We start from the raw sequence: 19,498 nt of genomic DNA, 5'->3' as shown, positions 1-19,498 counted from the left end.
AGAGAGGGAGCGGTGAAATTCTTGTGTTTAACTCGTCTCCGTTGTCGAGGCAAATGTAGCAATGGACACGGGAGGGGCAAGCATAAAGAACAAATAGATAGTCGCATGTCGGATACAATCATACCAGCACTAAAGCACCGGATCCCATCAGAACTCTGAAGTTAAGCGTGCTTGGGCGAGAGTAGTACTAGGATGGTTGACCTTCTCGGAAGTCCTCGTGTTGCATTCTCCTTTTTAAATAATTTTGCGCCACGTGACAACGATGACGCGGGAGCGTGATCTATATGACCTCGTTTTCTTAATTTTGACGTTTACTGGTTTTCTTATTTTTGACGTTTGTGATATGTTTTAGCTTGTGTCTCATTGTTGACGTGTCTAGGGGCGGCGTCGTTGGGTGTCAAGCGCGGTGGGAAAAGTCACAGAGGTCGTGGCGCTGCTCGTGTTGTCGGGGTAGAGAGGGAGCGGTGAAATTCTTGTGTTAAACTCGTCTCCGTTGTCGAGGCAAATGTGGCAATGGACACGGGAGGGGCAAGCATAAGGAACAAATAGATAGTTGCATGTAGGATGCTATCATACCAGCACTAAAGCACCGGATCCCATCAGAACTCCGAAGTTAAGCGTGCTTGGGTGAGAGTAGTACTAGGATGGTTGACCTCCTGGGAAGTCCTCGTGTTGCATTCCCCTTTTTAAATATTTTTGCGCCACGTGACAAGGATGACGCGGGAGCGTGATCTATACGACCTCGTTTTCTTATTTTTGACGTTTACTAGTTTTCTTATTTTTGACGTTTGTGATACGTTTTAGCTAGCGTCTCATTGTTGACGTGTCTAGGGGCGGCGTCGTTGGGTGTCAAGCGCGGTGGGAAAAGTCACAGAGGTCGTGGCGGTGCTCGTGTTGTCGGGGTAGAGAGGGAGCGGTGAAATTCTTGTGTTAAACTTGTCTCCGTTGTCGAGGCAAATGTTGCAATGGACACGGGAGGGGCAAGCATGAGGAACAAATAGATAGTTGGATGTCGGATGTGATCATACCAGCACTAAAGCACCGGATCCCATCAGAACTCCGAAGTTAAGCGTGCTTGGGCGAGAGTAGTACTAGGACGGGTGACCTCTTGCGAAGTCCTCGTGTTGCATTCCCCTTTTTATATATTTTTGCGACACGTGACAAGGATGACGCGGGAGCGTGATCTATATGACCTCGTTTTCTTACTTTTGACGTTTACTAGTTTTCTTATTTTTGACGTTTGTGATATGTTTTAGCTTGCGTCTCATTGTTGACGTGTCTAGGGGCGGCGTCGTTGGGTGTCAAGCGCGGTGGGAAAAGTCAGAGAGGTCGTGGCGGTGCTCGTGTTGTCGGGGTAGAGAGGGAGCGGTGCAATTCTTGTGTTAAACTCGTCTCCGTTGTCGAGGCAAATGTGGCAATGGACACGGGAGGGGCAAGCATAAGGAACAAATTGATAGTTGCATGTCGGATGCGATCATACCAGCACTAAAGCACCGGATCCCATCAGAACTTCGAAGTTAAGCGTGCTTGGGCGAGAGTAGTACTAGGATGGGTAACCTCTTGGGAAGTCCTCCTGTTGCATTCCCCTTTTTAAATTTTTTTGCGCCACGTGACAAGGATGACGCGGGAGCGTGATCTATATGATCTCGTTTTCTTACTTTTGACGTTTACTAGTTTTCTTATTTTTGACGTTTGTGATATGTTTTAGCTTGCGTCTCATTGTTGACGTGTCTAGGGGCGGCGTCGTTGGGTGTCAAGCGTGGTGGGAAAAGTCACAGAGGTTGTGGCGGTGCTCGTGTTGTCGGAGTAGAGAGAGAGCGGTGAAATTCTTGTGTTAAACTCGTCTCCGTTGTCGAGGCAAATGTTGCAATGGACACGGGAGGGGCAAGCATAAGGAACAAATAGATAGTTGCATGTCGGATGCGATGATACCAGCACTAAAGCACCGGATCCCATCAGAACTCCGAAGTTAAGCATGCTTGGGCGAGAGTAGTACTATGATGGGTGACCTTCTTGGAAGTCCTCTTGTTGCATTCCCCTTTTTATATATTTTTGCGCCACGTGACAAGGATGACGCGGGAGCGTGATCTATATGACCTCGTTTTCTTACTTTTGACGTTTACTAGTTTTCTTATTTTTGACATTTGTGATATGTTTTAGCTTGCGTCTCATTGTTGACGTGTCTAGGGGCGACGTCGTTGGGTGTCAAGCGTGGTGGAAAGTCACAGAGGTTGTGGCGGTGCTCGTGTTGTCGGGGTAGAGAGGGAGCGGTGAAATTCTTGTGTTAAAATCATCTCTGTTGTTGAGGCAAATGTAGCAATGGACACGGGAGGGGCAAGCATAAGGAACAAATAGATAGTTGCATGTAGGATGCTATCATACCAGCACTAAAGCACCGGATCCCATCAGAACTCCGAAGTTAAGCGTGCTTGGGCGAGAGTAGTACTAGGATGGGTGACCTCTTGGGACGTCCTCGTGTTGCATTCCCCTTTTTAAATATTTTTGCGACACGTGACAAGGATGACGCGGGAGCGTGATCTATATGACCTCGTTTTCTTATTTTTGACGTTTACTAGTTTTCTTATTTTTGACGTTGGTGATATGTTTTAGCTTGCGTCTCATTGTTGACGTGTCTAGGGCGGCGTCGTTGGGTGTCAAGCGCGGTGGGAAAAGTCACAGAGGTCGTGGGGGTGCTCGTGTTGTCGGGGTAGAGAGGGAGTGGTGAAATTCTTGTGTTAGACTCGTCTCCGTTGTCGAGGCAAATGTGGCAATGGACACGGGAGGGGCAAGCATAAGGAACAAATAGATAGTTGCATGTCGGATGCGATCATACAAGCACTAAAGCATCAGATCCCATCAGAACTCCGAAGTTAAGCATGCTTGGGCGAGAGTAGTACTAGGATGGGTGACCTCTTGCGATGTCCTCGTGTTGCATTCCCCTTTTTAAACATTTTTGCGACACGTGACAAGGATGACGCGGGAGCGTGATCTATATGACCTCGTTTTCTTACTTTTGACGTTTACTAGTTTTCTTATTTTTGACGTTTGTGATATGTTTTAGTTTTAGTCTTATTGTTGACGTGTCTAGGGGCGGCGTCGTTGGGTGTCAAGCGTGGTGGGAAAAGTCACAGAGGTTGTGGCGGTGCTCGTGTTGTCGGGGTAGAGAGGGAGCGGTGAAATTCTTGTTTTAAACTCGTCTCCGTTGTCGAGGCAAATGTAGCAATGGACACGGGAGGGGCAAGCATAAGGAACAAATAGATAGTTGCATGTCGGATGCGATCATACCAGCACTAAAGCACCGGCTCCCATCAGAACTCCGAAGTTAAGCGTGCTTGGGCGAGAGTAGTACTAGGATGGGTGACCTTCTTGGAAGTCCTCGTGTTGCATTCCCCTTTTTAAATATTTTTGCGCCACGTGACAAGGATGACGCGGGAGCGTGATCTATATGACCTCGTTTTCTTACTTTTGACGTTTACTAGTTTTCTTATTTTTGACGTTTGTGATATGTTTTAGCTTGCGTCTCATTGTTGACGTGTCTAGGGGCGGCGTCGTTGGGTGCCAAGCGTGGTGGTAAAAGTCACAGAGGTTGTGGCGGTGCTCATGTTGTTGGGGTAGAGAGGGAGCGGTGAAATTCTTGTGTTTAACTCGTCTCCGTTGTCGAGGCAAATGTAGCAATGGACACGGGAGGGGCAAGCATAAAGAACAAATAGATAGTCGCATGTCGGATACAATCATACCAGCACTAAAGCACCGGATCCCATCAGAACTCTGAAGTTAAGCGTGCTTGGGCGAGAGTAGTACTAGGATGGTTGACCTTCTCGGAAGTCCTCGTGTTGCATTCTCCTTTTTAAATAATTTTGCGCCACGTGACAAGGATGACGCGGGAGCGTGATCTATATGACCTCGTTTTCTTAATTTTGACGTTTACTGGTTTTCTTATTTTTGACGTTTGTGATATGTTTTAGCTTGTGTCTCATTGTTGACGTGTCTAGGGGCGGCGTCGTTGGGTGTCAAGCGCGGTGGGAAAAGTCACAGAGGTCGTGGCGCTGCTCGTGTTGTCGGGGTAGAGAGGGAGCGGTGAAATTCTTGTGTTAAACTCGTCTCCGTTGTCGAGGCAAATGTGCCAATGGACACGGGAGGGGCAAGCATAAGGAACAAATAGATAGTTGCATGTAGGATGCTATCATACCAGCACTAAAGCACCGGATCCCATCAGAACTCCGAAGTTAAGCGTGCTTGGGTGAGAGTAGTACTAGGATGGTTGACCTCCTGGGAAGTCCTCGTGTTGCATTCCCCTTTTTAAATATTTTTGCGCCACGTGACAAGGATGACGCGGGAGCGTGATCTATACGACCTCGTTTTCTTATTTTTGACGTTTACTAGTTTTCTTATTTTTGACGTTTGTGATACGTTTTAGCTAGCGTCTCATTGTTGACGTGTCTAGGGGCTGCGTCGTTGGGTGTCAAGCGTGGTGGGAAAAGTCACAGAGGTCGTGGCGGTGCTCGTGTTGTCGGGGTAGAGAGGGAGCGGTGAAATTCTTGTGTTAAACTCGTCTCCGTTGTCGAGGCAAATGTGGCAATGGACACGGGAGGGGCATGCATAAGGAACAAATAGATAGTTGCATGTTGGATGCGATCATACCAGCACTAAAGCACCGGATCCCATCAGAACTCCAAAGTTAAGCGTGCTTGGGCGAGATTAGTACTAGGATGGGTGACCTCTTGGGAAGTTCTCGTGTTGCAATCCCCTTTTTAAATATTTTTGCGCCACGTGACAAGGATGACGTGGGAGCGTGATCTATATGACCTCGTTTTCTTATTTTTGACGTTTACTAGTTTTCTTATTTTTGACGTTTGTGATATGTTTTAGCTTGCGTCTCATTGTTGACGTGTCTAGGGGCAGCGTCGTTGGGTGTCAAGCGCGGTGGGAAAGTCACAGATGTCGTGGCAGTGCTAGTGTTGTCGGGGTAGAGAGGGAGCGATGAAATTCTTGTGTTAAACTCCTCTCCGCTATCGACACAAATGTGGCAATAGACACGGAAGGGGCAAGCATAAGGAACAAATAGATAGTTGCATGACGGGTGCGATCATACCAGCAATAAAGCACCGGATCTCATCAGAACTCCGAAGTTAAGCGTGCTTGGGCGAGAGTAGTACTAGGATGGGTAACCTCTTGGGAAGTCGTCGTGTTGCATTCCCCTTTTTAAATATTTTTGTGCCACGTGACAAGGATGACGCGGGAGCGTGATCTATATGACCTCGTTTTCTTATTTTTGACGTTTACTAGTTTTCCTATTTTTGACGTTTGTGATATGTTTTAGCTTGCATCTCATTGTTGACGTGTCTAGGGGCGGCGTCGTTGGGTGTCAAGCGCGGTGGGAATAGTCACAGATGTCGTGGCGGTGCTTGTGTTGTCGGGGTAGAGAGGGAGCGGTGAAATTCTTGTGTTAAACTCGTCTCCGTTGTCGAGGCAAATGTCGCAATGGACACGGGAGGGACATGCATAAGGAACAAATAGATAGTTGCATGTCGGATGCGATCATACCAGCACTAAAGCACCGGATCCCATCAGAACTCCAAAGTTAAGCGTGCTTGGGCGAGATTAGTACTAGGATGGGTGACCTCTTGGGAAGTTCTCCTGTTGCAATCCCCTTTTTAAATATTTTTGCGCCACGTGACAAGGATGACACGGGAGCGTGATCTATATGACCTCGTTTTCTTATTTTTGACGTTTACTAGTTTTCTTATTTTTGACGTTTGTGATATGTTTTAGCTTGCGTCTCATTGTTGACATGTCTAGGGGCGGCGTCGTTGGGTGTCAAGCGCGGTGGGAAAAGTCACAGAGGTCGTGGCGGTGCTCGTGTTGTCGGGGTAGAGAGGGAGCGGTGAAATTCTTGTTTTAAACTCGTCTCCGTTGTCGAGGAAAATGTGGCAATGGACACGGGAGGGGCAAGCATAAGGAACAAATAGATAGTTGGATGTCGGATGCGATCATACCAGCACTACAGCACCGGATCCCATCAGAACTCCGAAGTTAAGCGTGCTTGGGCGAGAGTAGTACTAGGATGGGTGACCTCTTGCGAAGTCCTCGTGTTGCATTCCCCTTTTTAAATATTTTTGCGACACGTGACAAGGATGACGCGGGAGCGTGATCTATATGACCTCGTTTTCTTACTTTTGACGTTTACTAGTTTTCTTATTTTTGACGTTTGTGATATGTTTTAGCTTGCGTCTCATTGTTGACGTGTCTAGGGGCGGCATTGTTGGGTGTCAAGCGTGGTGGGAAAAGTCACAGAGATCGTGGCGGTGCTCGTGTTGTCGGGGTAGAGAGGGAGCGGTGAAATTCTTGTGTTAAACTCGTCTCCGTTGTCGAGGCAAATGTGGCAATGGACACGGGAGGGGCAAGCATAAGGAACAAATAGATAGTTGCATGTCGGATGCGATCATACCAGCACTAAAGCACCGGATCCCATCAGAACTTCGAAGTTAAGCGTGCTTGGGCGAGAGTAGTACTAGGATGGGTAACCTCTTGGGAAGTCCTCGTGTTGCATTCCCCTTTTTAAATTTTTTTGCGCCACGTGACAAGGATGACGCGGGAGCGTGATCTATATGACCTCGTTTTCTTACTTTTGACGTTTACTAGTTTTCTTATTTTTGACGTTTGTGATATGTTTTAGCTTGCGTCTCATTGTTGACGTGTCTAGGGGCGGCGTCGTTGGGTGTCAAGCGTGGTGGGAAAAGTCACAGAGGTTGTGGCGGTGCTCGTGTTGTCAGAGTAGAGAGAGAGCGGTGAAATTCTTGTGTTAAACTCGTCTCCGTTGTCGAGGCAAATGTTGCAATGGACACGGGAGGGGCAAGCATAAGGAACAAATAGATAGTTGCATGTCGGATGCGATCATACCAGCACTAAAGCACCGGATCCCATCAGAACTCCGAAGTTAAGCATGCTTGGGCGAGAGTAGTACTAGGATGGGTGACCTTCTCGGAAGTCCTCTTGTTGCATTCCCCTTTTTAAATATTTTTGCGCCACGTGACAAGGATGACGCGGGAGCGTGATCTATATGACCTCGTTTTCTTACTTTTGACGTTTACTAGTTTTCTTATTTTTGACATTTGTGATATGTTTTAGCTTGCGTCTCATTGTTGACGTGTCTAGGGGCGGCGTCGTTGGGTGTCAAGCGTGGTGGAAAGTCACAGAGGTTGTGGCGGTGCTCGTGTTGTCGGGGTAGAGAGGGAGCGGTGAAATTCTTGTGTTAAAATCATCTCTGTTGTTGAGGCAAATGTAGCAATGGACACGGGAGGGGCAAGCATAAGGAAAAAGATAGATAGTTGCATGTCGGATGCGATCATACCAGCACTAAAGCACCGGATCCCATCGGAACTCTGAAGTTAAGCGTGCTTGGGCGAGAGTAGTACTAGGATGGGTGACCTTCTTGGAAGTCCTCGTGTTGCATTCCCCTTTTTAAATATTTTTGCGCCACGTGACAAGGATGACGCGGGAGCGTGATCTATATGACCTCGTTTTCTTAATTTTGACATTTACTAGTTTTCTTATTTTTGACGTTTGTGATATGTTTTAGCTTGCGTCTCATTGTTGACGTGTCTAGGGGCGGCGTCGTTGGGTGTCAAGTGCGGTGGGAAAAGTCACAGAGGTCGTGGGGCTGCTCGTGTTGTCGGGGTAGAGAGGGAGCGGTGAAATTCTTGTGTTAAACTCGTCTCCGTTGTCGAGGCAAATGTGGCAATGGACACGGGACGGGCAAGCATAAGGAACAAATAAATAGTTGCATGTCGGATGCTATCGTACCTGCACTAAAGTACCAGATCCCATCAGAACTCCGAAGTTAACCATGCTTGGGCGAGAGTACTACTACGATGGGTGATCTCTTGGGAGGTCCTCGTGTTGCATTCCCCTTTTTAAATATTTTTGCGCCACGTGACAAGGATGATGCGGGAGCGTGATCTATATGACCTCGTTTTCTTATTTTTGACGTTTACTAGATTTCTTATTTTGGACGTTTGTGATATGTTTTAGCTTGCGTCTCATTGTTGACGTGTCTAGGGGCAGCGTCGTTGGGTGTCAAGCGCGGTGGGAAAAGTCACAGATGTCGTGGCGGTGCTAGTGTTGTCGGGGTAGAGAGGGAGCGATGAAATTCTTGTGTTAAACTCCTCTCCGCTATCGACGCAAATGTGGCAATAGACACGGAAGGGGCAAGCATAAGGAACAAATAGATAGTTGCATGACGGATGCGATCATACCAGCAATAAAGCACCGGATCTCATCAGAACTCCGAAGTTAAGCGTGCTTGGGCGAGAGTAGTACTAGGATGGGTAACCTCTTGGGAAGTCGTCGTGTTGCATTCCCCTTTTTAAATATTTTTGTGCCACGTGACAAGGATGACGCGGGAGCGTGATCTATATGACCTCGTTTTCTTATTTTTGACGTTTACTGGTTTTCCTATTTTTGACGTTTGTGATATGTTTTAGCTTGCATCTCATTGTTGACGTGTCTAGGGGCGGCGTCGTTGGGTGTCAAGCGCGGTGGGAAAAGTCACAGATGTCGTGGCGGTGCTTGTGTTGTCGGGGTAGAGAGGGAGCGGTGAAATTCTTGTGTTAAACTCGTCTCCGTTGTCGAGGCAAATGTCGCAATGGACACGGGAGGGACATGCATAAGGAACAAATACATAGTTGCATGTCGGATGCGATCATACCAGCACTAAAGCACCGGATCCCATCAGAACTCCAAAGTTAAGCGTGCTTGGGCGAGATTAGTACTAGGATGGGTGACCTCTTGGGAAGTTCTCCTGTTGCAATCCCCTTTTTAAATATTTTTGCGCCACGTGACAAGGATGACGCGGGAGCGTGATCTATATGACCTCGTTTTCTTATTTTTGACGTTTACTAGTTTTCTTATTTTTGACGTTTGTGATATGTTTTAGCTTGCGTCTCATTGTTGACATGTCTAGGGGCGGCGTCGTTGGGTGTCAAGCGCGGTGGGAAAAGTCACAGAGGTCGTGGCGGTGCTCGTGTTGTCGGGGTAGAGAGGGAGCGGTGAAATTCTTGTTTTAAACTCGTCTCCGTTGTCGAGGAAAATGTGGCAATGGACACGGGAGGGGCAAGCATAAGGAACAAATAGATAGTTGGATGTCGGATGCGATCATACCAGCACTACAGCACCGGATCCCATCAGAACTCCGAAGTTAAGCGTGCTTGGGCGAGAGTAGTACTAGGATGGGTGACCTCTTGCGAAGTCCTCGTGTTGCATTCCCCTTTTTAAATATTTTTGCGACACGTGACAAGGATGACGCGGGAGCGTGATCTATATGACCTCGTTTTCTTACTTTTGACGTTTACTAGTTTTCTTATTTTTGACGTTTGTGATATGTTTTAGCTTGCGTCTCATTGTTGACGTGTCTAGGGGCGGCATTGTTGGGTGTCAAGCGTGGTGGGAAAAGTCACAGAGATCGTGGCGGTGCTCGTGTTGTCGGGGTAGAGAGGGAGCGGTGAAATTCTTGTGTTAAACTCGTCTCCGTTGTCGAGGCAAATGTGGCAATGGACACGGGAGGGGCAAGCATAAGGAACAAATAGATAGTTGCATGTCGGATGCGATCATACCAGCACTAAAGCACCGGATCCCATCAGAACTTCGAAGTTAAGCGTGCTTGGGCGAGAGTAGTACTAGGATGGGTAACCTCTTGGGAAGTCCTCGTGTTGCATTCCCCTTTTTAAATTTTTTTGCACCACGTGACAAGGATGACGCGGGAGCGTGATCTATATGACCTCGTTTTCTTACTTTTGACGTTTACTAGTTTTCTTATTTTTGACGTTTGTGATATGTTTTAGCTTGCGTCTCATTGTTGACGTGTCTAGGGGCGGCGTCGTTGGGTGTCAAGCGTGGTGGGAAAAGTCACAGAGGTTGTGGCGGTGCTCGTGTTGTCAGAGTAGAGAGAGAGCGGTGAAATTCTTGTGTTAAACTCGTCTCCGTTGTCGAGGCAAATGTTGCAATGGACACGGGAGGGGCAAGCATAAGGAACAAATAGATAGTTGCATGTCGGATGCGATCATACCAGCACTAAAGCACCGGATCCCATCAGAACTCCGAAGTTAAGCATGCTTGGGCGAGAGTAGTACTAGGATGGGTGACCTTCTCGGAAGTCCTCTTGTTGCATTCCCCTTTTTAAATATTTTTGCGCCACGTGACAAGGATGACGCGGGAGCGTGATCTATATGACCTCGTTTTCTTACTTTTGACGTTTACTAGTTTTCTTATTTTTGACATTTGTGATATGTTTTAGCTTGCGTCTCATTGTTGACGTGTCTAGGGGCGGCGTCGTTGGGTGTCAAGCGTGGTGGAAAGTCACAGAGGTTGTGGCGGTGCTCGTGTTGTCGGAGTAGAGAGGGAGCGGTGAAATTCTTGTGTTAAAATCATCTCTGTTGTTGAGGCAAATGTAGCAATGGACACGGGAGGGGCAAGCATAAGGAAAAAGATAGATAGTTGCATGTCGGATGCGATCATACCAGCACTAAAGCACCGGATCCCATCGGAACTCTGAAGTTAAGCGTGCTTGGGCGAGAGTAGTACTAGGATGGGTGACCTTCTTGGAAGTCCTCGTGTTGCATTCCCCTTTTTAAATATTTTTGCGCCACGTGACAAGGATGACGCGGGAGCGTGATCTATATGACCTCGTTTTCTTAATTTTGACATTTACTAGTTTTCTTATTTTTGACGTTTGTGATATGTTTTAGCTTGCGTCTCATTGTTGACGTGTCTAGGGGCGGCGTCGTTGGGTGTCAAGTGCGGTGGGAAAAGTCACAGAGGTCGTGGGGCTGCTCGTGTTGTCGGGGTAGAGAGGGAGCGGTGAAATTCTTGTGTTAAACTCGTCTCCGTTGTCGAGGCAAATGTGGCAATGGACACGGGACGGGCAAGCATAAGGAACAAATAGATAGTTGCATGTCGGATGCTATCATACCTGCACTAAAGCACCAGATCCCATCAGAACTCCGAAGTTAAGCGTGCTTGGGCGAGAGTACTACTACGATGGGTGACCTCTTGGGAGGTCCTCGTGTTGCATTCCCCTTTTTAAATATTTCTGCGCCACGTGACAAGGATGACGCGGGAGCGTGATCTATATGACCTCGTTTTCTTATTTTTGACGTTTACTAGCTTTCTTATTTTGGACGTTTGTGATATGTTTTAGCTTGCGTCTCATTGTTGACGTGTCTAGGGGCAGCGTCGTTGGGTGTCAAGCGCGGTGGGAAAAGTCACAGATGTCGTGGCGGTGCTAGTGTTGTCGGGGTAGAGAGGGAGCGGTGAAATTCTTGTGTTAAACTCGTCTCCGCTATCGACGCAAATGTGGCAATGGACACGGAAGGGGCAAGCATAAGGAACAAATAGATAGTTGCATGCCGGATGCGATCATACCAGCAATAAAGCACCGGATCCCATCAGAACTCCGAAGTTAAGCGTACTTGGGCGAGAGTAGTACTAGGATGGGTGACCTCTTGGGAAGTCGTCGTGTTGCATTCCCCTTTTTAAATATTTTTGCGCCACGTGACAAGGATGATGCGGGAGCGTGATCTATATGACCTCGTTTTCTTATTTTTGACGTTTACTGGTTTTCTTATTTTTGACGTTTGTGATATGTTTTAGCTTGCGTCTCATTGTTGACGTGTCTAGGGGCAGCGTCGTTGGGTGTCAAGCGCGGTGGGAAAAGTCACAGATGTCGTGGCGGTGCTCGTGTTGTCGGGGTAGAGAGGGAGAGGTGAAATTCTTGTGTTAAACTCGTCTCCGTTGTCGAGGCAAATGTGGCAATGGACACGGGAGGGGCAAGCATAAGGAACAAATAGATAGTTGCATGTCGGATGCGATCATACCACCACTAAAGCACCGGATCCCATCAGAACTCCGAACTTAGGCGTGCTTGGGCGAGAGTAGTACTAGGATGGGTGACCTCCTGGGAAGTCGTCGTGTTGCATTCCCCTTTTTAAATATTTTTGCGCCACGTGACAACGATGACGCGGGAGCGTGATCTATATTACCTCGTTTTATTATTTTTGACATTTACTAGTTTTTTTATTTTTGACGTTTGTGATATGTTTTAGCTTGCGTCTCATTGTTGACGTGTCTAGGGGCGGCGTCGTTGGGTGTCAAGCGCGGTGGGAAAAGTCACAGAGGTCGTGGCGGTGCTCGGGTTGTCGGGGTAGAGAGGGAGCGGTGAAATTCTTGTGTTAAACTCGTCTCCGTTGTCGAGGCAAATGTGGCAATGGACACGGGAGGGGCAAGCATAAGGAACAAATAGATAGTTGCATGTCTGATGCGATCATACGAGCACTAAAGCACAGGATCCCATCAGAACTCCGAAGTTAAGCGTGCTTGGGCGAGAGTAGTACTAGGATGGGTCGTGGGAAGTCCTCGTGTTGCATTCCCCTTTTTAAATATTTTTGCGCCACGTGACAAGGATGACGCGGGAGCGTGATCTATATGACCTCGTTTTCTTATTTTTGACGTTTACTAGTTTTCTTATTTTTGACGTTTGTGATATGTTTTAGCTTGCGTCTCATTGTTGACGTGTCTAGGGGCGGCGTTGTTGGGTGTCAAGCGCGGTGGGAAAAGTCACAGATGTCGTGGCGGTGCTAGTGTTGTCGGGGTAGAGAGGGAGCGGTGAAATTCTTGTGTTAAACTCGTCTCCGCTATCGACGCAAATGTGGCAATGGACACGGAAGGGGCAAGCATAAGGAACAAATAGATAGTTGCATGCCGGATGCGATCATACCAGCAATAAAGCACCGGATCCCATCAGAACTCCGAAGTTAAGCGTACTTGGGCGAGAGTAGTACTAGGATGGGTGACCTCTTGGGAAGTCGTCGTGTTGCATTCCCCTTTTTAAATATTTTTGCGCCACGTGACAAGGATGATGCGGGAGCGTTATCTATATGACCTCGTTTTCTTATTTTTGACGTTTACTGGTTTTCTTATTTTTGACGTTTGTGATATGTTTTAGCTTGCGTCTCATTGTTGACGTGTCTAGGGGCAGCGTCGTTGGGTGTCAAGCGCGGTGGGAAAAGTCACAGATGTCGTGGCGGTGCTCGTGTTGTCGGGGTAGAGAGGGAGAGGTGAAATTCTTGTGTTAAACTCGTCTCCGTTGTCGAGGCAAATGTGGCAATGGACACGGGAGGGGCAAGCATAAGGAACAAATAGATAGTTGCATGTCGGATGCGATCATACCACCACTAAAGCACCGGATCCCATCAGAACTCCGAACTTAGGCGTGCTTGGGCGAGAGTAGTACTAGGATGGGTGACCTCCTGGGAAGTCGTCGTGTTGCATTCCCCTTTTTAAATATTTTTGCGCCACGTGACAACGATGACGCGGGAGCGTGATCTATATTACCTCGTTTTATTATTTTTGACATTTACTAGTTTTTTTATTTTTGACGTTTGTGATATGTTTTAGCTTGCGTCTCATTGTTGACGTGTCTAGGGGCGGCGTCGTTGGGTGTCAAGCGCGGTGGGAAAAGTCACAGAGGTCGTGGCGGTGCTCGGGTTGTCGGGGTAGAGAGGGAGCGGTGAAATTCTTGTGTTAAACTCGTCTCCGTTGTCGAGGCAAATGTGGCAATGGACACGGGAGGGGCAAGCATAAGGAACAAATAGATAGTTGCATGTCGGATGCGATCATACGAGCACTAAAGCACAGGATCCCATCAGAACTCCGAAGTTAAGCGTGCTTGGGCGAGAGTAGTACTAGGATGGGTCGTGGGAAGTCCTCGTGTTGCATTCCCCTTTTTAAATATTTTTGCGCCACGTGACAAGGATGACGCGGGAGCGTGATCTATATGACCTCGTTTTCTTATTTTTGACGTTTACTAGTTTTCTTATTTTTGACGTTTGTGATATGTTTTAGCTTGCGTCTCATTGTTGACGTGTCTAGGGGCGGCGTTGTTGGGTGTCAAGCGCGGTGGGAAAAGTCACAGATGTCGTGGCGGTGCTAGTGTTGTCGGGGTAGAGAGGGAGCGGTGAAATTCTTGTGTTAAACTCGTCTCCGCTATCGACGCAAATGTGGCAATGGACACGGAAGGGGCAAGCATAAGGAACAAATAGATAGTTGCATGCCGGATGCGATCATACCAGCAATAAAGCACCGGATCCCATCAGAACTCCGAAGTTAAGCGTACTTGGGCGAGAGTAGTACTAGGATGGGTGACCTCTTGGGAAGTCGTCGTGTTGCATTCCCCTTTTTAAATATTTTTGCGCCACGTGACAAGGATGATGCGGGAGCGTTATCTATATGACCTCGTTTTCTTATTTTTGACGTTTACTGGTTTTCTTATTTTTGACGTTTGTGATATGTTTTAGCTTGCGTCTCATTGTTGACGTGTCTAGGGGCAGCGTCGTTGGGTGTCAAGCGCGGTGGGAAAAGTCACAGATGTCGTGGCGGTGCTCGTGTTGTCGGGGTAGAGAGGGAGAGGTGAAATTCTTGTGTTAAACTCGTCTCCGTTGTCGAGGCAAATGTGGCAATGGACACGGGAGGGGCAAGCATAAGGAACAAATAGATAGTTGCATGTCGGATGCGATCATACCACCACTAAAGCACCGGATCCCATCAGAACTCCGAAGTTAGGCGTGCTTGGGCGAGAGTAGTACTAGGATGGGTGACCTCCTGGGAAGTCGTCGTGTTGCATTCCCCTTTTTAAATATTTTTGCGCCACGTGACAAGGATGACGCGGGAGCGTGATCTATATTACCTCGTTTTATTATTTTTGACATTTACTAGTTTTTTTATTTTTGACGTTTGTGATATGTTTTAGCTTGCGTCTCATTGTTGACGTGTCTAGGGGCGGCGTCGTTGGGTGTCAAGCGCGGTGGGAAAAGTCACAGAGGTCGTGGCGGTGCTCGGGTTGACGGGGTAGAGAGGGAGCGGTGAAATTCTTGTGTTAAACTCGTCTCCGTTGTCGAGGCAAATGTGGCAATGGACACGGGAGGGGCAAGCATAAGGAACAAATAGATAGTTGCATGTCGGATGCGATCATACGAGCACTAAAGCACATGATCCCATCAGAACTCCGAAGTTAAGCGTGCTTGGGCGAGAGTAGTACTAGGATGGGTCGTGGGAAGTCCTCGTGTTGCATTCCCCTTTTTAAATATTTTTGCGCCACGTGACAAGGATGACGCGGGAGCGTGATCTATATGACCTCGTTTTCTTATTTTTGACGTTTACTAGTTTTCTTATTTTTGACGTTTGTGATATGTTTTAGCTTGCGTCTCATTGTTGACGTGTCTAGGGGCGGCGTTGTTGGGTGTCAAGCGCGGTGGGAAAAGTCACAGATGTCGTGGCGGTGCTAGTGTTGTCGGGGTAGAGAGGGAGCGGTGAAATTCTTGTGTTAAACTCGTCTCCGCTATCGACGCAAATGTGGCAATGGACACGGAAGGGGCAAGCATAAGGAACAAATAGATAGTTGCATGCCGGATGCGATCATACCAGCAATAAAGCACCGGATCCCATCAGAACTCCGAAGTTAAGCGTGCTTGGGCGAGAGTAGTACTAGGATGGGTGACCTCTTGGGAAGTCGTCGGGTTGCATTCCCCTTTTTAAATATTTTTGCGCCACGTGACAAGGATGATGCGGGAGCGTGATCTATATGACCTCGTTTTCTTATTTTTGACGTTTACTGGTTTTCTTATTTTTGACGTTTGTGATATGTTTTAGCTTGCGTCTCATTGTTGACGTGTCTAGGGGCGGCGTCGTTGGGTGTCAAGCGCGGTGGGAAAAGTCACAGATGTCGTGGCGGTGCTCGTGTTGTCGGGGTAGAGAGGGAGAGGTGAAATTCTTGTGTTAAACTCGTCTCCGTTGTCGAGGCAAATGTGGCAATGGACACGGGAGGGGCAAGCATAAGGAACAAATAGATAGTTGCATGTCGGGTGCGATCATACCACCACTAAAGCACCGGATCCCATCAGAACTCCGAAGTTAGGCGTGCTTGGGCGAGAGTAGTACTAGGATGGGTGACCTCCTGGGAAGTCGTCGTGTTGCATTCCCCTTTTTAAATATTTTTGCGCCACGTGACAAGGATGACGCGGGAGCGTGATCTATATTACCTCGTTTTATTATTTTTGACATTTACTAGTTTTTTTATTTTTGACGTTTGTGATATGTTTTAGCTTGCGTCTCATTGTGGACGTGTCTAGGGGCGGCGTCGTTGGGTGTCAAGCGCGGTGGGAAAAGTCACAGAGGTCGTGGCGGTGCTCGGGTTGTCGGGGTAGAGAGGGAGCGGTGAAATTCTTGTGTTAAACTCGTCTCCGTTGTCGAGGCAAATGTGGCAATGGACACGGGAGGGGCAAGCATAAGGAACAAATAGATAGTTGCATGTCGGATGCGATCATACGAGCACTAAAGCACAGGATCCCATCAGAACTCCGAAGTTAAGCGTGCTTGGGCGAGAGTAGTACTAGGATGGGTCGTGGGAAGTCCTCGTGTTGCATTCCCCTTTTTAAATATTTTTGCGCCACGTGACAAGGATGACGCGGGAGCGTGATCTATATGACCTCGTTTTCTTATTTTTGACGTTTACTAGTTTTCTTATTTTTGACGTTTGTGATATGTTTTAACTTGCGTCTCATTGTTGACGTGTCTAGGGGCGGCGTCGTTGGGTGTCAAGCGCGGTGGGAAAAGTCACAGAGGTCGTGGCGTTGCTCGTGTTGTCAGGGTAGAGAGGGATCGGTGGAATTCTTGTGTTAAACTCGTCTCCGTTGTCGAGGCAAATGTGGCAATGGACACGGGAGGGGCAAGCATAAGGAACAAATAGATAGTTGCATGTCGGATGCGATCATACCAGCACTAAAGCACCGGATCCCATCAGAACTCCGAAGTTAAGCGTGCTTGGGCGAGAGTAGTACTAGGATTGGCGACCTCCTGGGAAGTCCTCGTGTTGCTTTCCCCTTTTTAAATATTTTTGTACCACGTGACAAGGATGATGCGGGAGCGTGATCTATTTGACCTCGTTTTCTTATTTTTCACGTTTACTAGTTTTCTTATTTTTGACGTTCGTGATATGCCTTTGCTTGCGTCTCATTTATGACGTTTCTAGGGGCGGCGTCGTTGGGTGTCAAGCGCGGTGGGAAAAGTCACAGAGGTCGTGGCGGTGCTCGTGTTGTCGGGGTATAGAGGGAGCGGTGAAATTCTTGTTTTAAACTCGTCTCCGTTGTCGAGGCAAATGTGGCAATGGACACGGGAGGGGCAAGCATAAGGATAAAATAGATAGTTGCATGTCGGATGCGATCATACGAGCACTAAAGCACCGGATCCCATCAGAACTCTAAAGTTAAGCGTGGGCGAGAGTAGTACTAGGATGGGTGACCTCCTGGGAAGTCCTCGTGTTGCATTCCCCTTTTTAAATATTTTTGCGCCACGTGACAAGGATGACGCGAGAGTGTGATCTATATGACCTCGTTTTCTTATTTTTGACGTTCACTAGTTTTCTTATTTTTGACGTTTGTGATATGTTTTAGCTTGCGTCTCATTGTTGACGTGTCTAGGGGCGGCGTCGTTGGGTGTCAAGCGCGGTGGGAAAAGTCATAGATGTCGTGGCGGTGCTCGTGTTGTCGGGGTAGAGAGGAAGCGGTGAAATTCTTGTGTTAAACTCGTCTCCGTTGTCGAGGCAAATGTGGCAATGGACACGGAAGGGGCAAGCATAAGGAACAAATAGATAGTTGCATGTGGGATGTGATCATACCAGCAATAAAGCACCGGATCCCATCAGAACTCCGAAGTTAAGCATGCTTGGGCGAGAGTAGTACTAGGATGGGTGACCTCGTGGGAATTCGTCGTGTTGCATTCCCCTTTTTAAATATTTTTGCGCCACGTGACAAGGATGACGCGAGAGCGTGATCTATATGACCTCGTTTTCTTATTTTTGACGTTTACTAGTTTTCTTATTTTTGACGTTTGTGATATGTTTTAGCTTGCGTCTCATTGTTGACGTGTCTAGGGGCGGCGTCGTTGGGTGTCAAGCGCGGTGGGAGAAGTCACAGAGGTCATGGCGGTGCTCGTGTTGTCGGGGTAAAGAGGGAGCGGTGAAATTCTTGTGTTAAACTCGTCTCCGTTGTCGAGGCAAATGTGGCAATGGACATGGGAGGGGCAAGCATTAGGAACAAATAGATAGTTGCATGTCGGATGCGATCATAGCAGCAATAAAGCACTGGATCCCATTGGAACTCCGAAGTTAAGCGTGCTTGGGGAAGAGTAGTACTAGGATGGGTGACCTCCTGGGAAGTCCTCATGTTGCATTCCCCTTTATAAATATTTTTGCGCAACGTGACAAGGATGACGCGGGAGCGTGATCTATATTACCTCGTTTTCTTATTTTTGACGTTTACTAGTTTTCTTATATTTGACGTTTGTGATATGTTTTAGCTTGCGTCTCATTGTTGACGTGTCTAGGGGCGACGTCGTTGGGTGTCAAGCGCGGTGGGAAAAGTCACAGATGTCGTGGTGGTGCTCGTGTTGTCGGGGTAGAGAGGGAGCGGTGAAATTCTTGTGTTAAACTCGTCTCCGTTGTTGAGGCAAATGTGGCAATGGACACGGGAGGGGCAAGCATAAGGAACAAATAGATAGTTGCATGTCGGATGCGATCATACCAGCACTAAAGCACCGGATCCCATTAGAACTCGGAAATTAAGCATGCTTGGGCGAGAGTAGTACTAGGATGGGTGACCTCTTGGTAAGTCCTCGTGTTGCATTCCCCTTTTTAAATATTTTTGCGCCACGTGACAAGGATGACGCGGGAGCGTGATCTATATGACCTCGTTTTCTTATTTTTGACGTTTACAAGTATTCTTATTTTTGACGTTTGTGATATGTTTTAGCTTGCGTCTCATTGTTGACGTGTCTAGGGGCGGCGTCGTTGGGTGTCAAGCTCGGTGGGAAAAGTCACAGAGGTCGTGGCGGTGCTCGTGTTGTCGGGGTAGAGAGGGAGCGGTGAAATTCTTGTGTTAAACTAGTCTCCGTTGTCGAGGCAAATGTGGCAATGGACACGGGAGGGGCAAGCATTAGGAACAAATAGATAGTTGCATGTCGGATGCGATCATACCAGCACTAAAGCATCAGATCCCATGAGAACTCCGAAGTTAAGTGTACTTGGGCAAGAGTAGTACTAGGATGGGTGACCTCCTGGGAAGTCCTCATGTTGCCTTCCCCTTTTTAAATATTTTTGCGCAACGTGACCAGGATGACGCGGGAGCGTGATCTATATGACCTCGTTTTCTTATTTTTGACGTCTACTAGTTTTCTTATATTTGACGTTTGTGATATGTTTTAGCTTGCGTCTCATTGTTGACGTGTCTAGGGGCGGCGTCGTTGGGTGTCAAGCGCGGTGGGAAAAGTCACAGAGGTCGTGGCGGTGCTCGTGTTGTCGGGGTAGAGAGGGAGCGGTGAAATTCTTGTGTTAAACTCGTCTCCGTTGTCGAGGCAAATGTGGCAATGGACACGGGAGGGGCAAGCATAAGGAACA

General features: G+C 47.8%; 42 non-coding genes and 1 pseudogene across 42 annotated transcripts; all 43 read left to right on the top strand.

Annotated features, from left to right (window-relative positions):
• The first annotated feature begins 110 nt into the window (after positions 1-110).
• LOC123415023 lies at positions 111-229 on the top strand. Its single transcript, XR_006614928.1, has one exon. It is a non-coding gene; the product is annotated as a 5S ribosomal RNA (ribosomal RNA).
• Positions 230-562: 333 nt separating this feature from the next.
• Positions 563-681, top strand: LOC123414608. Its single transcript, XR_006614538.1, has one exon. It is a non-coding gene; the product is annotated as a 5S ribosomal RNA (ribosomal RNA).
• A 333-nt stretch (positions 682-1,014) lies between these two features.
• LOC123414118 lies at positions 1,015-1,133 on the top strand. Its single transcript, XR_006614197.1, has one exon. It is a non-coding gene; the product is annotated as a 5S ribosomal RNA (ribosomal RNA).
• A 333-nt stretch (positions 1,134-1,466) lies between these two features.
• On the top strand, positions 1,467-1,585 carry LOC123414796. The gene has a single exon (XR_006614717.1). It is a non-coding gene; the product is annotated as a 5S ribosomal RNA (ribosomal RNA).
• A 333-nt stretch (positions 1,586-1,918) lies between these two features.
• On the top strand, positions 1,919-2,037 carry LOC123413712. Its single transcript, XR_006613831.1, has one exon. It is a non-coding gene; the product is annotated as a 5S ribosomal RNA (ribosomal RNA).
• A 331-nt stretch (positions 2,038-2,368) lies between these two features.
• On the top strand, positions 2,369-2,487 carry LOC123414624. Its single transcript, XR_006614553.1, has one exon. It is a non-coding gene; the product is annotated as a 5S ribosomal RNA (ribosomal RNA).
• Positions 2,488-2,819: 332 nt separating this feature from the next.
• On the top strand, positions 2,820-2,938 carry LOC123414074. The gene has a single exon (XR_006614157.1). It is a non-coding gene; the product is annotated as a 5S ribosomal RNA (ribosomal RNA).
• Positions 2,939-3,271: 333 nt separating this feature from the next.
• LOC123414623 lies at positions 3,272-3,390 on the top strand. Its single transcript, XR_006614552.1, has one exon. It is a non-coding gene; the product is annotated as a 5S ribosomal RNA (ribosomal RNA).
• A 333-nt stretch (positions 3,391-3,723) lies between these two features.
• On the top strand, positions 3,724-3,842 carry LOC123415021. Its single transcript, XR_006614927.1, has one exon. It is a non-coding gene; the product is annotated as a 5S ribosomal RNA (ribosomal RNA).
• A 333-nt stretch (positions 3,843-4,175) lies between these two features.
• LOC123414607 lies at positions 4,176-4,294 on the top strand. The gene has a single exon (XR_006614537.1). It is a non-coding gene; the product is annotated as a 5S ribosomal RNA (ribosomal RNA).
• A 333-nt stretch (positions 4,295-4,627) lies between these two features.
• Positions 4,628-4,746, top strand: LOC123413820. The gene has a single exon (XR_006613934.1). It is a non-coding gene; the product is annotated as a 5S ribosomal RNA (ribosomal RNA).
• Positions 4,747-5,078: 332 nt separating this feature from the next.
• LOC123414982 lies at positions 5,079-5,197 on the top strand. Its single transcript, XR_006614890.1, has one exon. It is a non-coding gene; the product is annotated as a 5S ribosomal RNA (ribosomal RNA).
• A 333-nt stretch (positions 5,198-5,530) lies between these two features.
• On the top strand, positions 5,531-5,649 carry LOC123414859. Its single transcript, XR_006614776.1, has one exon. It is a non-coding gene; the product is annotated as a 5S ribosomal RNA (ribosomal RNA).
• A 333-nt stretch (positions 5,650-5,982) lies between these two features.
• LOC123414748 lies at positions 5,983-6,101 on the top strand. Its single transcript, XR_006614671.1, has one exon. It is a non-coding gene; the product is annotated as a 5S ribosomal RNA (ribosomal RNA).
• A 333-nt stretch (positions 6,102-6,434) lies between these two features.
• Positions 6,435-6,553, top strand: LOC123414914. Its single transcript, XR_006614826.1, has one exon. It is a non-coding gene; the product is annotated as a 5S ribosomal RNA (ribosomal RNA).
• Positions 6,554-6,886: 333 nt separating this feature from the next.
• Positions 6,887-7,005, top strand: LOC123414870. The gene has a single exon (XR_006614786.1). It is a non-coding gene; the product is annotated as a 5S ribosomal RNA (ribosomal RNA).
• Positions 7,006-7,337: 332 nt separating this feature from the next.
• Positions 7,338-7,456, top strand: LOC123414430. Its single transcript, XR_006614399.1, has one exon. It is a non-coding gene; the product is annotated as a 5S ribosomal RNA (ribosomal RNA).
• Positions 7,457-7,789: 333 nt separating this feature from the next.
• On the top strand, positions 7,790-7,908 carry LOC123414193. Its single transcript, XR_006614262.1, has one exon. It is a non-coding gene; the product is annotated as a 5S ribosomal RNA (ribosomal RNA).
• A 333-nt stretch (positions 7,909-8,241) lies between these two features.
• LOC123414846 lies at positions 8,242-8,360 on the top strand. Its single transcript, XR_006614763.1, has one exon. It is a non-coding gene; the product is annotated as a 5S ribosomal RNA (ribosomal RNA).
• A 333-nt stretch (positions 8,361-8,693) lies between these two features.
• LOC123414858 lies at positions 8,694-8,812 on the top strand. The gene has a single exon (XR_006614775.1). It is a non-coding gene; the product is annotated as a 5S ribosomal RNA (ribosomal RNA).
• Positions 8,813-9,145: 333 nt separating this feature from the next.
• LOC123414737 lies at positions 9,146-9,264 on the top strand. The gene has a single exon (XR_006614660.1). It is a non-coding gene; the product is annotated as a 5S ribosomal RNA (ribosomal RNA).
• Positions 9,265-9,597: 333 nt separating this feature from the next.
• Positions 9,598-9,716, top strand: LOC123414902. Its single transcript, XR_006614815.1, has one exon. It is a non-coding gene; the product is annotated as a 5S ribosomal RNA (ribosomal RNA).
• Positions 9,717-10,049: 333 nt separating this feature from the next.
• Positions 10,050-10,168, top strand: LOC123414869. The gene has a single exon (XR_006614785.1). It is a non-coding gene; the product is annotated as a 5S ribosomal RNA (ribosomal RNA).
• A 332-nt stretch (positions 10,169-10,500) lies between these two features.
• Positions 10,501-10,619, top strand: LOC123414418. Its single transcript, XR_006614388.1, has one exon. It is a non-coding gene; the product is annotated as a 5S ribosomal RNA (ribosomal RNA).
• A 333-nt stretch (positions 10,620-10,952) lies between these two features.
• On the top strand, positions 10,953-11,071 carry LOC123414932. The gene has a single exon (XR_006614843.1). It is a non-coding gene; the product is annotated as a 5S ribosomal RNA (ribosomal RNA).
• Positions 11,072-11,404: 333 nt separating this feature from the next.
• LOC123414851 lies at positions 11,405-11,523 on the top strand. Its single transcript, XR_006614768.1, has one exon. It is a non-coding gene; the product is annotated as a 5S ribosomal RNA (ribosomal RNA).
• A 333-nt stretch (positions 11,524-11,856) lies between these two features.
• Positions 11,857-11,975, top strand: LOC123413932. Its single transcript, XR_006614035.1, has one exon. It is a non-coding gene; the product is annotated as a 5S ribosomal RNA (ribosomal RNA).
• Positions 11,976-12,308: 333 nt separating this feature from the next.
• Positions 12,309-12,422, top strand: LOC123414196. The gene has a single exon (XR_006614265.1). It is a non-coding gene; the product is annotated as a 5S ribosomal RNA (ribosomal RNA).
• Positions 12,423-12,755: 333 nt separating this feature from the next.
• LOC123414850 lies at positions 12,756-12,874 on the top strand. Its single transcript, XR_006614767.1, has one exon. It is a non-coding gene; the product is annotated as a 5S ribosomal RNA (ribosomal RNA).
• A 333-nt stretch (positions 12,875-13,207) lies between these two features.
• Positions 13,208-13,326, top strand: LOC123413931. The gene has a single exon (XR_006614034.1). It is a non-coding gene; the product is annotated as a 5S ribosomal RNA (ribosomal RNA).
• Positions 13,327-13,659: 333 nt separating this feature from the next.
• LOC123414152 lies at positions 13,660-13,773 on the top strand. The gene has a single exon (XR_006614226.1). It is a non-coding gene; the product is annotated as a 5S ribosomal RNA (ribosomal RNA).
• A 333-nt stretch (positions 13,774-14,106) lies between these two features.
• LOC123414849 lies at positions 14,107-14,225 on the top strand. Its single transcript, XR_006614766.1, has one exon. It is a non-coding gene; the product is annotated as a 5S ribosomal RNA (ribosomal RNA).
• A 333-nt stretch (positions 14,226-14,558) lies between these two features.
• LOC123414970 lies at positions 14,559-14,677 on the top strand. The gene has a single exon (XR_006614879.1). It is a non-coding gene; the product is annotated as a 5S ribosomal RNA (ribosomal RNA).
• A 333-nt stretch (positions 14,678-15,010) lies between these two features.
• Positions 15,011-15,124, top strand: LOC123414218 (annotated as a pseudogene).
• Positions 15,125-15,457: 333 nt separating this feature from the next.
• Positions 15,458-15,576, top strand: LOC123414793. Its single transcript, XR_006614714.1, has one exon. It is a non-coding gene; the product is annotated as a 5S ribosomal RNA (ribosomal RNA).
• A 333-nt stretch (positions 15,577-15,909) lies between these two features.
• Positions 15,910-16,028, top strand: LOC123413777. Its single transcript, XR_006613890.1, has one exon. It is a non-coding gene; the product is annotated as a 5S ribosomal RNA (ribosomal RNA).
• A 333-nt stretch (positions 16,029-16,361) lies between these two features.
• On the top strand, positions 16,362-16,475 carry LOC123414151. Its single transcript, XR_006614225.1, has one exon. It is a non-coding gene; the product is annotated as a 5S ribosomal RNA (ribosomal RNA).
• Positions 16,476-16,808: 333 nt separating this feature from the next.
• On the top strand, positions 16,809-16,927 carry LOC123414657. Its single transcript, XR_006614586.1, has one exon. It is a non-coding gene; the product is annotated as a 5S ribosomal RNA (ribosomal RNA).
• A 333-nt stretch (positions 16,928-17,260) lies between these two features.
• LOC123414171 lies at positions 17,261-17,375 on the top strand. The gene has a single exon (XR_006614243.1). It is a non-coding gene; the product is annotated as a 5S ribosomal RNA (ribosomal RNA).
• Positions 17,376-17,708: 333 nt separating this feature from the next.
• On the top strand, positions 17,709-17,827 carry LOC123414706. The gene has a single exon (XR_006614632.1). It is a non-coding gene; the product is annotated as a 5S ribosomal RNA (ribosomal RNA).
• A 333-nt stretch (positions 17,828-18,160) lies between these two features.
• LOC123414025 lies at positions 18,161-18,279 on the top strand. Its single transcript, XR_006614117.1, has one exon. It is a non-coding gene; the product is annotated as a 5S ribosomal RNA (ribosomal RNA).
• A 333-nt stretch (positions 18,280-18,612) lies between these two features.
• On the top strand, positions 18,613-18,731 carry LOC123413928. The gene has a single exon (XR_006614032.1). It is a non-coding gene; the product is annotated as a 5S ribosomal RNA (ribosomal RNA).
• Positions 18,732-19,064: 333 nt separating this feature from the next.
• On the top strand, positions 19,065-19,183 carry LOC123414125. The gene has a single exon (XR_006614204.1). It is a non-coding gene; the product is annotated as a 5S ribosomal RNA (ribosomal RNA).
• Positions 19,184-19,498: the final 315 nt, after the last annotated feature.

The sequence above is a fragment of the Hordeum vulgare genome, chromosome 7H (genome assembly GCF_904849725.1).
Source record: "Hordeum vulgare subsp. vulgare chromosome 7H, MorexV3_pseudomolecules_assembly, whole genome shotgun sequence".
NCBI lineage: Eukaryota > Viridiplantae > Streptophyta > Magnoliopsida > Poales > Poaceae > Hordeum > Hordeum vulgare.
The sequence above is the reverse complement of the archived record's forward strand: the minus strand, read 5'-3'. Positions and strand labels throughout refer to the sequence as shown.